The sequence below is a fragment of the Phyllobates terribilis genome, unplaced genomic scaffold (assembly GCF_046119375.1).
Source record: "Phyllobates terribilis strain yellow unplaced genomic scaffold, ASM4611937v1 Scaffold_2__4_contigs__length_985480577, whole genome shotgun sequence".
Taxonomy (NCBI): domain Eukaryota; kingdom Metazoa; phylum Chordata; class Amphibia; order Anura; family Dendrobatidae; genus Phyllobates; species Phyllobates terribilis.
Window position 1 is genome coordinate 271,165,649 of NW_027362762.1, and position 17,950 is coordinate 271,183,598.

Genomic DNA, 17,950 nt, shown 5'->3' on the forward strand with positions numbered 1-17,950 from the left:
AATGGGACTCATGTTTGTAATATGCTGTACTGCATGGCTCTTGTAAGGGGCATTGCAAGTTGCTCTGTCGTAATTTTTGGCAGCTTTTGCTTGCAAGGCATAAGCAAATACTATGGGAGACCCATTCCCCAATAATGGGACTTATGTTTGTAATCTGCTGTACTGCATGGCTCTTGTATGGGGCATTGCAAGTTGCTCCGTCCTAATTTTTGGCAGCTTTTGCTTGCAAGGCATAAGCACATACTATGGGAGACCCACTCCCCAATAATGGAACTGATGTTTGTAATATGCTGTACTGCATGGCTCCTGTAAGGGGCATTGCAAGTTGCTCCGTCCTAATTTTTGGCAGCTTTTGCTTGCAAGGCATAAGCAAATACTATGGGACACCCACTCCCCAATAATGGGACTTATGTTTGTAATATGCTGTACTGCATAGCTCTTGTAAGGGGCATTGCAAGTTGCTCCGTCCTAATTTTTGGCAGCTTTTGCTTGGGAAGCATAAGCAAATACTATGGGACACCCACTCCCCAATAATGGGACTTATGTTTGTAATATGCTGTACTGCATGGCTGTTGTAAGGGGCATTGCAAGTTACTCTGTCCTAATTTTTGGAAGCTTTTGCTTGGAAAGCATTAGCAAATACTATGGCAGACCCACTCCCCAATAATGGGACTCATGTTTGTAATATGCTGTACTGCATGGCTCTTGTAAGGGGCATTGCAAGTTGCTCTGTCGTAATTTTTGGCAGATTTTGCTTGCAAGGCATAAGCAAATACTATGGGAGACCCATTCCCCAATAATGGGACTTATGTTTGTAATCTGCTGTACTGCATGGCTCTTGTAAGGGGCATTGCAAGTTGCTCCGTCCTAATTTTTGGCAGCTTTTGCTTGCAAGGCATAAGCAAATAATATGGGACGCCCACTCCCCAATAATGGTACTTATGTTTGTAATATGCTGTACTGCATGGCTCTTGTAAGGGGCATTGCAAGTTGCTCCGTCCTAAATTTTGGCAGCTTTTGCTTGCAACGCATAAGCAAATACTATGGGACACCCACTCCCCAATAATGGGACTTATGTTTGTAATATGCTGTACTGCATGGCTCTTGTAAGTAGTGTTGAGCCACCCCCGTAGTGTTCGAGTTCGGTTCGGTTCGTCGAACACCCGTGTGTTCGCCGAACTGTTCGTCGAACTGTTCGTCGAACACCTTCGAACACCGTTAAAACCAATGGCAGGCAAACAAAAACACATAGAAACACATAGAAAACACCTTCAAAGGTGTCCAAAAGCTGACAAACTGCTCAGAAGACATAACTAACACATGGAAAAGTGACAAGTACATATAGTCATGCGAAAATAAAAGAGGTGGAGGAGTAAAAGGAGGGGGAGACACAGATATAGGCATGTCATGCCCTTCTAAAATCCAAAAAGTGAGAAGCCGACACGGCCAGTCCGCTCCTGCCCGTGCCACCTCCGTGTCGCCGGGTTTGTGCCAGAGCCGCGGTGAACCCTGATGGCCAGCCCCCCTCTCCCAATACTGGTGCCTGTCCGCTGGTGGGTCGAGCGAGCCCCCCTGTGGTGGAGGCAGCTCTAAGCTTTTTAATTTAAATTGTCTCTCTAATTTGAATAAATACACTTTAAATCCATTTACAAGGATCTATTGGAGGGCAAGTCTCATGCCAGCAGCCGCGTAATTCCAGCTCCAGTAGCGTCCACTAAAGCTGCTGCAGTTAAAAAGCTTTTATAAGGATCGAGCTCGGCTGTCCACCGCAAGGCATCCTACTGCCAGTCCGAGCCCCTATGCCTTGGGGTGCCTCCTGATGCTCTTCACTGAGTATCCCGTGGTCTCGAAGCATTTCCTTTGAAAAAATTAAGTGTCCAAACTACAGGTGGTGTAGCTTGCTTAACAGCCGGGATAATCCGCTGACTAGCAGACACTGCTACTAGGCACAAAGTATTTCCTGGTCTAGATGCAGTTAAAAATTTGTAATTAGATACTCTCGTTGGATGCTGAGAAAGCATTCCATAGAGTCTCCTGGCACGCCATATATGATTCTCTTAAAAAGCTTGGGGTAGGGGTCTAGGGGACCCTTTTATAGCCAAAATCACGGCCCTGTATCGCAATACGTCACCTAGGCTGAAGATGAATGGAACTGTAGCACCCTGAGGGCTCGGTTGCTACAGAGGTATTGCACCTCACCCAGAGGTGTGATATCTCACTCTCAGGTAAGGATGTAGTGTGGATCAGGACCCGACACCTGCATGCATTACACCACATTGCCGTGGGGCAGGGCGACCAATATGCCCCTGAGATGGGCACGACAGTCCCTGTCCCTGGCTGGAGTGGGGGGAGGGAACACTGAGGAAGGGGAACCCTGTAGTGCAGGTGCAGGGAGGAAGCAGTTCCTGGGTGCATTGAGAAGGGAGTATAAAAGGTGGGCACCATCTTAGTTCAGTGCAGAGAAGTCTGAGCAGAAGTGGCAGCGAGCAGGGGCTCTGCATGAGCTCTGCTCCGGAGGCGGGCCTAGTAACAGAGGCCCAGGCCTGGAAGAGGGAGAAGGAAGGAAGAGGAGCGGAGAAGGCTCCAGGAACGAGGAATGAAGGGATCCCAGGGGTGCGGAAGGGCGAGTCGCCACCGCACGCCCGAATCCACCTGCGTGGAGGGGTCAGGCCAAAGGGGGAGACCGGTCCCCGAACTAGTGGAGGCAGGAAACGACCCTCAGCTAGAAACCGGAGGCTCTGACATTTTATGTGGCACAGCCCCTCGCTACACCCGCTAGGAAGGCACCACATAGGGTCAGGGAAACTGGCGCCAAGTTTACCAAGAGGAGGCCCAAGGCATCCGGACAGAAGTGTTGGTAAGAAAGGCCATACAAAGGACACACAAAGGGGGTCCTGTGAAGTGCTCCAAAGTTATCTGGGAGTTGTCTGAGCCCCTCACCTGGTGAGCACAGTACGACGTGGGCAGCCGTTACCTGCAGACGTGGTCTGGATAATAAGAACTGTGAGTAAAGGCCCTGAACTGCATCACTGACTCCGTGTCGTTACTGCTGCTGCCCTGCACCATCACCCTCATCCTCCGCATACACTGCCCTGAGGCTATACTCCTCCCGTGGGGAGTTATGCTACGCTCTGCTGCACCCACAACACCAGCCTCAGCGGTCTGCCCTGTAGCGGCGGTTCACTCTGACCGCAATCCACGGGTGGCGTAGTTGTACATTTAAACATCAAAACCACATAAATAGTTCCGCCACTGGTTTGACCGCCCTGAGCCACGGAACCGGGTCGCCGCCACGAAGACTACAACCACCAGCATCCACCAAAAAGGGTCCGGCTCCGGGTGTCCCAAGGCCCAGGGGGTGCGTCAGAACATTTTCATCACCTTTCACAATCACCAATGGGACAAGGCAGGGATGTCCTCTGTCCCCTCTCTTATACATCCTAGTGACGGAGCACCTGCTCTCATCAATTCACCATAACCCCAATATTAGGTGGATTGAGGTGGGAGGCACCGAGTACAAGTGCTCTCTATTTGCTGATGATGTCCTAGTATATATCACTCAATCACATATATCCATCCATGCTGTTATGGCTGAAATAGATCACTTTGTTACATGGTCAAATTTTAAAATCAATGCAGCGAAGTCTGAGGCCCTCGATGTCTCCCTCCCCAAATCCATATAGGATTCCATCCAGTCCAACTTTCCCTTTGCCTGGCCCTCACAGGGTATCAAATACTTAGGAATTCCTATTCATAGAGACCTCTCCCATCTATGTTATCTTAATTTTGGGCCCTTTATTGAACAACTCCATACAGACCACGGTTGGCAAGTTAGAACTGTAAGATTCACTACGTGAACCGCTGGTGTTTTGTGGAAAAGCACATGTACACTGCGTTCCAAATTATTATGCAAAAAAGTGTTTAGGAGTGATAAGGGAAGAATTTGTTTGTTTGTCAGTTAAACTCATTGATGGTGATGTGTGTCAGGGCTCTTTATATCACTGTAAGCAATTGCAGACACCTGTACTAATTAGTTTGGCAGGTGTGTCCAATGAAAGGCAAGACTACTTAAGAAGGCTCTCTCACATTATTAAGCAGCCTACATTTTCTGCCAAAATGGGAAAGAAAAAGGATGTGTCGGCTGCTGAGAAGCAACAAATTGTGGAGTGTTTAGGTCAAGGCATGACTACAATCAACATTGTGCGATGATCAGGATGAAGTGTCTTGGCAATCAAGAAGTATGTAGCTGATTCACAGTACACACGTGTGCGTGCTGATAAGGGCAAATTGAGGACTCTTTCCTACAGGCAATTACGTCAGGTTGAAAGAGCAGCGGCAAAAAAGCCTTGTCATAGCAGCAGACAAGTTTTTGAATCTGCTTGTGCCTCCAACGTCCCCCGAACAACAAGATGCAGGGTCCTTCAGAGGTTTGCAGCTGTGCATACGCCATCCTGTCGACCTCCTCTATCCACTTCACACAAGCAGAAACGGCTCCAGTGGGCCAAACATTACATGAAGACTGATTTCAAAACAGTTTTGTTCACGGATGAGTGCCGTGCAGCGCTCGATGGTCCAGATGGATGGAGTGGAGGATGGCTGGTTGATGGACACCCCACGCAAACACGGCTACAGCGCCAACAAGGAGGAGGTGGAGTAATGTTTTGGGCTGGAATCATGGGGAGAGAGATTGTCGGCCCCTTTAGGATCCCTGAAGGCGCTAAAAATGAACTCCATAATGTATGTAGATTTTCTCAAACAGCACTTCCTGCCATGGTTCAAGAAGAAGAACCGTGTATTTCACAGCAAGATCATTTTTCTGCATGATAATGCACCATCTCATGCTGCACATAAAACATCTGCATCTCTGGCTGATATGGGCATAAAAGGGGACAAACTTATGGTGTGACCCCCATGCTCCCCTGACCTCTACCCCATTCAGAACCTTTGGAGCATCATTAAAAGGAGTGTCTATGATGGCGGGAGGCAGTTCACATCTAAGCAACAGCTCTGGGAGGGTATTCTGTCCTCATGCAAAACAATTGAAGCAGAAACCATCCAAAACCTGACAAATTCAATGGACGAGAGTGTTCAGAAGCTCCTTTCGAACAAGGGGTCCTATGTAAAAATGTAACATCACCTAGAATAAAGTTTTGAGTTGAAAACTGTTTGATTTCAGTTTCTAACAACCTGCTAATGCTTATAATTTCAAAAATGACCATTTTTTTGGTCTTTATTAAAATGAAAAGGTTGATCGAAAAGTTTGGGGGATCTAAGAGTGTGGCAACCCAGTAGTCATGATTACTTCGAATTCTGACAATATGAGGGTCATGCTGCAGGTAGTGCAGCAAGAAGGCACTTATGTGTCTTGCGCATCTCGGAGCCCCAAAATTATTTTCCGGGCTAGATGCAGCTAAAAATTATTTTTAATTTTAAATCTGGTGAAGCTTTAGTATAGATGGCCTAATAGGATCAGTGCTGCACACTGCTACAAAGCCCAAATTATTTTCCAGCCAAGATACAGATAAACATGATTAGTAATTTGAAAGCTTAAAACGGTTGGTAGGGTGATTTTAACCAATCATCAAGCTTTTACTCTCCCCAGGATGACACAGGGGTAGAAAAGTCGTTTCGGATCCATGATTTGTTCATCTTTATGAACGTGAGTCTGTCTACATTATCAGTGGAGAGCCGCGTGCGCTTATCTGTCAGCACACCACCAGCAGCGCTGAACACACGTTCAGACAGAACGCTGGCTGCGGGGCATGACAAGATCTCCAAGGCGTAAGTGGCTAGCTCCGGCCATTTATCCAGATTGGAAGCCCAAAAAGAGCAAGGGTCCAGTGACACAGTCGTGGCTTCAATGTTTCTTGAAGATACTCCTGTACCATCGTCTCTAGGCGTTGACTATGTGTCAGACTTCTTGTCTCCTGTGGCCTTGCAAAGGATGGGCTAAAAAAGTGGTGAAATGATTCCGCAAAATTGATGTTACCAGCAGATACTGTGGTTCTGTTACGGTTTGAGTGCTGAACACTTGACGGTCCCACGGTTGGCAAGTTGGAACTGTGAGATTCACTACGTGCACCACTGGTATTTTGTGGAAAAGCACATGTAAGATTCTGCAACAGTCTCTGCTGATACTCCTGCATGCATGCATCCCTTTCTATGGCAGGAATAATTTCTGCAAATTTACTTTTGTACCGGGGATCTAACAGTGTGGCAACCCAGTAGTCAGGATTATTTCTAATTCTCACAATTCGAGGGTCATGTTGCAGGTAGTGCAGCAAGAAGGCACTCATGTGTGTTGCGCATCCAGGAGCACCAAGTCCCTGTTGTGTTGGTGGCGAGGTAACAATCATGCTTCCTTCCTTTGTCCTCTCCCCCCAACCTCGCACAACAGAAATGTGATCAAGGTCTCCCTCATCTGATGAGTCTTCCATCAGTTCGTCCTCCACTTCGTCCTGGGCTCCTGCACCTTCCTCACTAGTTTGGCTGCTACCATGCGCCCTGGTAAAACCATCTCTCCCACCCTCACATGCCTGCCGCCTTGGTGCTGCCGACCATCTGGACCTTGCAGATGTTAGCCCTTCCGCATACAACTCCTCCTCCTCTACTTCCTCCACCTCCTCTTGTGCCACCACCTGACTCCGAATTCTGTTTAACATGTGCTCCAGCTTGTAAATCACCGGAATAATCATGCTGATAATGGCATCGTCAGCACTAAACATCTTCGTCGCCATTTCAAATCTGTGCAGAAGGGTGCATAGGTCCCTGATCTGAGACCACTCCTCCAGCGTGATTTGCCCCACCTCTGAATCTCGTTGGCCCAGGCTATACGTCAGAACGTATTGCACCAGGGCTTGTCGGTGCTGCCACAGTCGCTGCAACATGTGCAGAGTTGAATTCCACCGGGTAGGCACATCGCATTTTAGCCGGTGAAGTGGCAGGCCCAACGACTTCTGTAGAGATGTAAGTCGCTGAGCTGCGGGATGCGAACGGCGGAAGTGAGCACACAGCGACCGTGCCCTCTGCAGAAGGCCATCTAGTCTGGGATAGTGGGCTAAAAATTGCTGGACAACCAGGTTCAACACGTGAGCCATACAAGGCACGTGTGTGACATTGCCCCGGCGATGGGCCGCACCCAGGTTTGCAGCATTGTCGCACACGGCCTTCCCTGGTTTCAGGTCCAGTGGAGACAACCATTCATGAAATTGGTTCTCCAGAGCTGACCACAACTCCTCAGCTGTGTGACTCACATTTCCCAGACATTTCAATGTAAAAACCGCCTGATGACGTTGAGCCCTACTGCCAGCATAGTAAGGAGGTGTGCAGGATCCCTTCTGCGCAGTTAGAAAGCTTGTGGCATGACCAGACAGGCTTTGGGTGCAGGTGGAAGACAGAGAGGAGGTTGAGGAGGCAGAAGCAGTGGAGGAACTTTGACATAAAGAGGATTGACGCACAACTCGTGGGGACGGCAAGACTTGGACAGCAGCCCCTTGTCCTGCTGTCACCATAGTTACCCAGTGCCCAGTCAGCGACATGTAACGCCCCTGTCCATGCCTACTCGTCCAAGTGTCTGTGGTGAAATGCACCCTGTCACACACAGAGTTTCTCAAAGAAGCGGTGATGTTGTGGGCGACATGCTGGTGGAGCGCAGGCACACCTTTCTTTGAGAAGTAGTGCCGACTGGGCATCTGGTACTGGGGCACTGCGACGGACATAAGGTCTCGAAAATCCTCTGTGTCCACCAGGTGGAAAGGCAGCATTTCTGTAGCCAAGAGCCTGCAGATGGTGAAATTCAACCTCTTAGCTTTCTCATGGCTAGGAGGAAATGGTCTTTTACTTGTCCACATCTGAGGGACCGAGGCCTGGCTATTGTGCTTAGACGGGGTTGATAAGGGTGTCCCCGGCAAACTGCCGGTCTGTGAGGAAGATGCAGGCGGACATGTTAGGTTGCCTTGATCCAAAGGTGGTGCTATCGATGTCGGACAGCGCTCAACACCAGCTGGTGTTCCCACCTAAAAAGAAAATGATGACCTGCCAATCACGCTGGCTGTTGCGGGTAAAGAGGTGGCAGGTCTGCGCCCCAAAACAGGTGTGACTGCTGTCCCCCCAGTCACAGAGGATGAAGAGTAGAGATGAGCGGTGTTCGACTAGAACTGTTCGCCAATCTCAAATTCGAGCTGTTTTGGGCGGTGTTCGAGTTGTTCGACGAACCCGAACGATTTGCAAAAAATTCGGCTGTTCGAGGTTATGTTCGATAACTGTTCGTGCACCAAAAGCGTGTCCTGCATGTCTGGCGCTATTTAGAGCACCAATCATGCAGGGATTGTCTGCCACTCACTGTAATGCCACAGCCATGGTGGTTGTGGCATTACAGTGATTGCCCAAATCGATGGGAACAGTGCCAACAGTGAAACATGAAAAGCCGGCAATTCAGCAGCGGCATACACCTGTACCCGACAATTTAGAACCGAAAGAATAGAGCTTCACACATAGATTAGATAGATATAAACATGTCAGCCACATATATATGAAGTACAGTGACAGTGTTGCTTACTGTACTTGTCATTTAGCGTAAAGGATTTATCAAAAAAAATAATAGTGTTTTCATGCACCGTCTCTTTAAAAAAGCCGGCCGGCAATTCAGCAGCGGTACCCGACAATTTATAACAGACAGAATAGAGCTTCACACATAGATTAGATAGATAGAAACATGTCAGCCACATATATACGAAGTACAGTGACAGTGTTGCTTACTGTACTTGTCATTTAGCGTAAAGGATTTATCAAAAAAAATAATTGTGTTTTCATGCACCCTCTCTTTAAAAAAGCCGGCCGGCAATTCAGCAGCGGTACCCGACAATTTATAACAGACAGAATAGAGCTTCACACATAGATTAGATAGATAGAAACATGTCAGTCACATATATATGAAGTACAGTGATAGTGTTGGTTACTGTACTTGTCATTTTGTATTAAAATAAAGGATTTATTATTAAAAAAATTGGCGTGGGGTTCCCCTTAATTTTAGGCTCTAGCGGAGGTTAAGCAGACGGCTGGGGCAGATGTTTGAAGCCTGGGAAGGGGGTAATACCCACGGAGCTTCCCAGGCTACTAATATCAGCCCCCAGCTGAATACATAGCCTTTACTAGCTATTAAAATGGGGGACCCCCCAAAAAAAATGACGTGGGGTCCCCCCTAATTTAATAGCTAGCAAAGGCTAGGCAGACAGCTGGGGGCTGATATTAATAGCCCAGGAAGGGAGCCATGAATATTGGCCCCCTCCCAGGCTAGAAACACCAGCCGTCAGCCGCCCCAGAAATGGCGCATTCATAGGATGCGCCAATTCTGGCACTTAGCCTCGCTCTTCCACGCTGCCCTGGTGCGGTGGCAGGGGGTAATAGGGCTGGGGTTGATGTCAGCTTATAATGCCAGCTGACATCAAGCCCAGGTTAGTAATGGAGAGGCGTCTATAAGACACCCCCATTACTAACCCCATAGTCAAAGTTAAAAAAAACACAAACACCCAGAATAAAGTCCTTTAATTGAAATAAAGACACAATCCTTTATTGTTCTAAATTAAACCATACTTACCGTCACGCCCATTCCAGCTGAAGCCAACGATCTCCTGCAATAAAAGAAAAATAATAAAGCAACCTCATCCTTACCTTTCCATGGTTCCCACGACAGCTTCAGCTCTGCTACATCGAGATGACAGGCTGGACCGCAGCAGAACGCTGCCATCCAGCCTCTCATCCCGCAGACACTGAGAAGCGCAGGCTTGCTTGCGCTGCTCAGCGTCTCTCTGTGACGACATCCAGATGAGCCGAGTTCATGTCCAATGAACTCGGCTCACCTCATGCACGTCACTGACAGCGTGGGAAAATTCTCACGCTGAAGCGGTGAGTGCAGGAGAATTCTCCCACGCTGTCAGTGACGTGCATAAGGTGAGCTCATGTCCAATGAACTCAGCTCACCTCCTGCACGTCACTGACAGCGTGGGAGAATTCTCCTGCACTCAGCGCTTCAGCGTGAGAATTCTCCCATGCTGAAGCGCTGAGTGCAGGAGAATTTTCCCACGCTGTCAGTGACGTGCATAAGGTGAGCTCATGTCCAATGAACTCAGCTCACCTCCTGCACGTCACTGACAGCGTGGGAGAATTCTCCTGCACTCAGCGCTTCAGTGTGAGAATTCTCCCACGCTGAAGCGCTGAGTGCAGGAGAATTTTCCCACGCTGTCAGTGACGTGCATGAGGTGAGCCGAGTTCATTGGACATTAACTCGGCTCATCTGGATGCCCTCACAGAGAGACACTGTGGAGCGCAAGCAAGCCTGCGCTTCTCAGTGTCTGCGGGATGACAGGCTGGATGGCAGCGTTCTGCTGCGGTCCAGCCTGTCATCTCGATGTAGCAGAGCTGAAGCTGTCATGGGAACCATGGAAAGGTAAGGATGATGTTGCTTTATTATTTTTCTTTTATTTCAGGAGATCGTTGGCTTCAGCTGGAATGGGCGTGACGGTAAGTATGGTTTAATTTAGAACAATAAAGAATTGTGTGTTTATTTCAATTAAAGGACTTTTTTCTGGGTGTTGTGTTTTTTTTAAATACTTTACTAGAAATTCATGGTGGTCATGTCTAATATTGGCGTGACCCCATGAATTTCGGGCTTAGGGCCAGCTGATAATGCCAAGCTGGCCCTAACCCCTTTATTACCCAGTGAGCCACCGCATCAGGGCCCTGGATGAGTTGGGTACAGCGCCAGAAGATGGCGCTTCTATGAACGCGCCATTTTCCGGGGTGGCTGCGGACTGCAATTTGCAGCGGGGGTGGCCCAGAAAGCTTGGGCCTCCCTGCGCTGCGGATTCCAGCCCCCAGCTGCCTAGTTGTACCTGGCTGGACACAAAAACAGGGCGAAGCCCCACGTCAATTTTCTTTAAATTATTTCATGAAATAATTAAGAAAAAAAGGGCTTCCCTATATTGTTGTGTCCGGCCAGGTACAAATAGGCAGCTGGTGGTTGGGGGCAGCCCGTTCCTGCCTGCTGTACCTGGCTGGACACAAATATAGTGCGAAGCCCCACGTCAATTTTTTTTAAATTATTTCATGAATTTCCTGAAATAATTTAAAAAAATTGAAGTGGGGCTTCGCACTATATTTGTGTCCAGCCAGGTACAGCAGGCAGGAACGGGCTGCCCCCATCCACCAGCTGCCTATTTGTACCTGGCCGGACACAACAATATAGGGAAGCCCTTTTTTTCTTAATTATTTCATGAATTTCATGAAATAATTAAAAAAAATTGAAGTGGGGCTTCGCACTATATTTGTGTCCAGCCAGGTACAGCAGGCAGGAACGGGCTGCCCCCATCCACCAGCTGCCTATTTGTACCTGGCCGGACACAACAATATAGGGAAGCCCTTTTTTTCTTATTTCATGAATTTCATGAAATAATTAAAAAAAATTGAAGTGGGGCTTCGCACTATATTTGTGTCCAGCCAGGTACAGCAGGCAGGAACGAGCTGCCCCCAACCACCAGCTGCCTATTTGTACCTGGCCGGACACAACAATATAGGGAAGGCCTTTTTTTCTTAATTATTTCATGAATTTCATGAAATAATTAAAAAAAAAGTACGTGGGGCTTCGCCCTATTTTTGTGTCCAGCCAGGTACAACTAGGCAGCTGGGGGCTGGAATCTGCAGCGCAGGGAGGCCCAAGCTTTCTGGGCCCCCCCCCGCTACAAATTGCAGTCCGCAGCCACCCCGGAAAATGGCGCGTTCATAGAAGCGCCATCTTCTGGCGCTGTACCCAACTCATCCAGGGCCCTGGTGCGGTGGCTCACTGGGTAATAAAGGGGTTAGGGCCAGCTTGGTATTATCAGCTGGCCCCAAGCCCAAAATTCATGGGGTCACGCCAGTATTAGACATGACCGCCATGAATTTCTAGTAAAGTATTTAAAAAAAACACAACACCCAGAATAAAGTCCTTTAATTGAAATAAAGACACAATTCTTTATTGTTCTAAATTAAACCATACTTACCATCACACCCATTCCAGCTGAAGCCAACGATCTCCTGCAATAAAAGAAAAATAATAAACCAACCTCATCCTTACCTTTCCATGGTTCCCACGACAGCTTCAGCTCTGCTACATCGAGATGACTGGCTGGACCGCAGCAGAACGCTGCCATCCAGCCTGTCATGCCGCAGACACTGAGAAGAGCAGGCAAGCTTGCGCTCCTCACTGTCTCGCTGTGACGGCATAAAGATGAGCCAAGGTCATGTCCAATGAACTCAGCTCACCTCCTGCACGTCACTGACAGCGTGGGAAAATTGTCCTGCAATCAGCGCTTCAGCGTGAGAATTTTCCCACGCTGTCAGTGACGTGCATGAGTTGAGCCGAGTTCATTGGACATGAACTCGGCTCATCTGTATGTCGTCACAGAGAGACGCTGAGCAGCGCAAGCAAGCCTGCGCTTCTCAGTGTCTGCGGGATGACAGGCTGGATGGCAGCGTTCTGCTGCGGTCCAGCCTGTCATCTCGATGTAGCAGAGCTGAAGCTGTCGTGGGAACCATGGAAAGGTAAGGATGAGGTTGCTTTATTATTTTTCTTTTATTGCAGGAGATTGTTGGCTTCAGCTGGAATGGGCGTGATGGTAAGTATGGTTTAATTTAGAACAATAAAGGATTGTGTCTTTATTTCAATTAAAGGACTTTATTCTGGGTGTTTGTGTTTTTTTTAACTTTGACTATGGGGTTAGTAATGGGGGTGTCTTATAGACGCCTCTCCATTACTAACCTGGGCTTGATGTCAGCTGGCATTATAAGCTGACATCAACCCCAACCCTATTACCCCCTGCCACCGCACCAGGGCAGCGTGGAAGAGCGAGGCTAAGTGCCAGAATTGGCGCATCCTATGAATGCGCCATTTCTGGGGCGGCTGACGGCTGGTGTTTCTAGCCTGGGAGGGGGCCAATATTTATGGCTCCCTTCCTGGGCTATTAATATCAGCCCCCAGCTGTCTGCCTAGCCTTTGCTAGCTATTAAATTAGGGGGGACCCCACGTCATTTTTTTTGGGGGGTCCCCCATTTTAATAGCTAGTAAAGGCTATGTATTCAGCTGGGGGCTGATATTAGTAGCCTGGGAAGCTCCGTGGGTATTACCCCCTTCCCAGGCTTCAAACATCTGCCCCAGCCGTCTGCTTAACCTCCGCTAGAGCCTAAAATTAAGGGGAACCCCACGCCAATTTTTTTAATAATAAATCCTTTATTTTAATACTAAATGACAAGTACAGTAACCAACACTATCACTGTACTTCATATATATGTGACTGACATGTTTCTATCTATCTAATCTATGTGTGATGCTCTATCTTTCTGTTCTAAATTGTCGGGTACCGCTGCTGAATTGCCGGCCGGCTTTTTTAAAGAGACAGTGCATGAAAACACTATTATTTTTTTAAATAAATCCTTTACACTAAATGACAAGTACAGTAAGCAACACTATCACTGTACTTATTATATGTGTGACTGACATGTTTCTATCTATCTAATCTATGTGTGATGCTCTATTCCTTCTTGTCTAAATTGTCGGGTACCGGTGTATGCCGCTGCTGAATTTGCCGGCCGGCTTTTTTAAAGAGAGTGTTTTCTGAGCAGTTTGTCAGCTTTTGGACACCTTTGCAGGTGTTTTCTATGTGTTTCTATGTGTTTTTGTTTGCCTGCCATTGGTTTTAACGGTGTTCGACGGTGTTCTAAGGTGTTCGACGAACAGTTCGACGAACAGTTCCTCGAACATCCCGGTGTTCGACGAACCGAACCGAACCCGAACACTACGGGGGTGGCTCAACACTAATGAAGAGGCCGCGGATGCACAAGATATGGCAGACGGTGGTTGGCCCGGCCGGCTAGGCCGCATTGTAGCACACTAAGCTTCCCACTGCAACTTATGCTTCATGTCCATGTGCCGGTTCATGCATGAAGTACTCAAACTATGTATTTTTTGGCCTCTACTTAGCTTTTGCTGACAAATGTTACAGATAACACGAGTTGGGTCATCTTTTCGATCTGAAAAAATGCCCAGGCTATGCAAGGCTTAGCACCCATGCGACCTGAAGAGCCACCACGACTTGTGGTGAGAGGCAGAGTTGTGTTTGAGGATGCAGTTGTTGACGTGCTTCCAGTACTACGTCTCTGTCCAGGAAGGCGCAACCTGACCTCGTCGTCACTAGCATCTTCCTCCACCTCCTCTGCTGACCTCATCTCTTGGCTGACTGTGGGTTGACAGTAAGTGGGATCTCCAACCTCATCATCATCACCCTGTGCGTTATCACACCCGTCGTCCTCAGAGCCAACCTGTTCCTGCCCTGACAAAAAACTAAAGTTGTCGCTCCAATCAGGTATTTGAGTCTTATCATCGTCTTCCTCATTGTCTCCACCAACAGGAGTTACAGTTTGGGAATGAGGGTCTACATTATGGTCAGAACCTTCTGCGTCTGGTCCTGGATCCGACTCATAAAGATTCTGGGCATCAGTGCAGATCATTTCCTCGTCTGGATTCACAGAAGCGCTGGAGTCGACCTCTGATTCCCAGGCTATAGTATGAGTAAACAGCTCTGCAGACTCAACCATCTGTTCTACCTCATACTCAGACGGGCAGCTGGAGATTTGGGAGCTGTGAGGAAGCAAGTGCGATTGGGGTGACACCTTTGAGGACTGGAGTATTTGTGATGTTGAAGTTGATGTGGAGGAGAGCCCACTTAAAGGAGCACTTGATATCCGTTGAAGCACCTGCTGTTTTTGTGCCTCATCTGGAATTTGTAGCGATTGGCGTGGCCGTAAGAAAGGGATCTTATCACATTGTCCGCTAAAAGAAGTAGACATTTTAGTTTGGCTGGAAGATGGTCTTTCTTCTGCAGATGTTACTGTTGCTTTAACACCTACCCCACGGACACAACCTTTTTTCCCCTTCCCAACACGCCTATTCCCCTTTCCACCAGCAGCAGGCCTTTTTCCACTCATTTTGGTGGTTAACTAATTCACAACTCTGGAGTTGTTTGCACAAAAAAACAATGGATGGTAACCGAGCAGAGCTGAGTGGCCAAACTGTGGTATTAGGCCAAAACTATTGGCTGGGTTAGATGCAGAAAAAAATTATATTCAATTTGCAACCTGATGGAGGTCAGTATAGATGGACTAATACAACAAGTCCCACACACAGCTAGAAGCCCAATATTTTTTCAGAGGTAGATGCAGAAAAAAATATATTCAGTTTGCAACCTGATGGAGGTCAGTATAGATGGACTAATACAACAAGTCCCACACACAGCTAGAAGCCCAATATTTTTTCAGAGGTAGATGCAGAAAAAAATATATTCAGTTTGCAACCTGATGGAGGTCAGTATAGATGGACTAATACAACAAGTCCCACACACAGCTAGAAGCCCAAATATTTTTTCAGAGGTACTGTAGATGCAGATAAAAATTATTTTTAATTTGCAACCTGATGGAGGTCAGTATAGATGGACTAATAGAGAAAGTCCGACACACTGCTAGAAGGCCAAATATTTTTTCAGAGCTAGATGCAGAAAAAAATTATATTCAGTTTGCAACCTGATGGAGGTCAGTATAGATGGACTAATACAACAAGTCCCACACACAGCTAGAAGCCCAAATATTTTTTCAGAGGTACTGTAGATGCAGATAAAAATTATTTTTAATTTGCAACCTGATGGAGGTCAGTATAGATGGACTAATAGAGAAAGTCCGACACACTGCTAGAAGGCCAAATATTTTTTCAGAGCTAGATGCAGAAAAAAATTATATTCAGTTTGCAACCTGATGGAGGTCAGTATAGATGGACTAACAGAGAAAGTCCCACACACTGCTAGAAGGCCAAATATTTTTTCAGAGCTAGATGCAGAAAAAAATTATATTCAGTTTGCAACCTGATGGAGGTCAGTATAGATGGACTAACAGAGAAAGTCCCACACACAGCTAGAAGCCCAATATTTTTTCAGAGGTAGATGCAGAAAAAAATATATTCAGTTTGCAACCTGATGGAGGTCAGTATAGATGGACTAATACAACAAGTCCCACACACAGCTAGAAGCCCAATATTTTTTCAGAGGTAGATGCAGAAAAAAATATATTCAGTTTGCAACCTGATGGAGGTCAGTATAGATGGACTAATACAACAAGTCCCACACACAGCTAGAAGCCCAAATATTTTTTCAGAGGTACTGTAGATGCAGATAAAAATTATTTTTAATTTGCAACCTGATGGAGGTCAGTATAGATGGACTAATAGAGAAAGTCCGACACACTGCTAGAAGGCCAAATATTTTTTCAGAGCTAGATGCAGAAAAAAATTATATTCAGTTTGCAACCTGATGGAGGTCAGTATAGATGGACTAACAGAGAAAGTCCCACACACTGCTAGAAGGCCAAATATTTTTTCAGAGCTAGATGCAGATAAAAATTATATTCAATTTGCAACCTGATGGAGGTCAGTATAGATGGACTAATAGAACAAGTCCCACACACAGCAAGAAGCCCAAATATTTTTTCAGAGGTACTGTAGATGCAGATAAAAATTATTTTTAATTTGCAACCTGATGGAGGTCAGTATAGATGGACTAATACAACAAGTCCCACACACAGCTAAAAGCCCAATATTTTTTCAGAGGTAGATGCAGAAAAAAATATATTCAGTTTGCAACCTGATGGAGGTCAGTATAGATGGAGTAATAGAACAAGTCCCACACACAGCTAGAAGCCCAAATATTTTTTCAGAGGTAGATGCAGATAAAAATTATTTTTAATTTGCAACCTGATGGAGGTCAGTATAGATGGACTAATAGAGAAAGTCCCACACACTGCTAGAAGGGCAAATATTTTTTCAGAGCTAGATGCAGATAAAAATTATATTCAATTTGCAACCTGATGGAGGTCAGTATAGATGGACTAATAGAACAAGTTCCACACACAGCTAGAAGCCCAAATATTTTTTCAGAGGTACTGTAGATGCAGATAAAAATTATTTTTAATTTGCAACCTGATGGAGGTCAGTATAGATGGACTAATAGAGAAAGTCCCACACACTGCTAGAAGGCCAAATATTTTTTCAGAGCTAGATGCAGAAAAAAATTATATTCAGTTTGCAACCTGATGGAGGTCAGTATAGATGGACTAATAAAGAAAGTCCCACACACTGCTAGAAGGCCACATATTTTTTCAGAGGTAGATGCAGAAAAAAATATATTCAGTTTGCAACCTGATGGAGGTCTGTATAGATGGATTAATAGAACAAGTCCCACACACAGCTAGAAGCCCAATATTTTTTCATAGGTAGATGCAGAAAAAAATATATTCAGTTTGCAACCTGATGGAGGTCAGTATAGATGGACTAATACAACAAGTCCCACACACAGCTAGAAGCCCAATATTTTTTCAGAGCTAGATGCAGATAAAAATTATATTCAATTTGCAACCTGATGGAGGTCAGTATAGATGGACTAATAGAATGATGCTATGCCCAAAAGATTTTACTTCACTAGGTGCAGTAAAAAAATTGGTATTCTATACACAGGTGGTATATCTTGCAACACAGATAGGCTACTCCACTGACTAACACACTCTGCAATAGGCCAAAAAGGATTAGCTTTGCTAGATTCAGCCAAATGCTGTGAAAAAAACTTGCACAGCACTGGCACAGACCTGCCTGGGAAAAACTGATAGGAACTGATGTAACCTAGTCCTGAAAAGGACTCCAATTACAATTAGTCTTTACTCCCACAATCTATCTATTTAAGAGCACAGACCTGCCTGATAAAAGTCGTAGGAAATGCTGTAACCTAGTCCTTAAAAGGACTGCAATCACAACTATTCCCTACTCCCAAGCTATCTGTAGATTTGTGCGAAAATTGGCTTGAAATTAACAAGGTATAGCGCACAC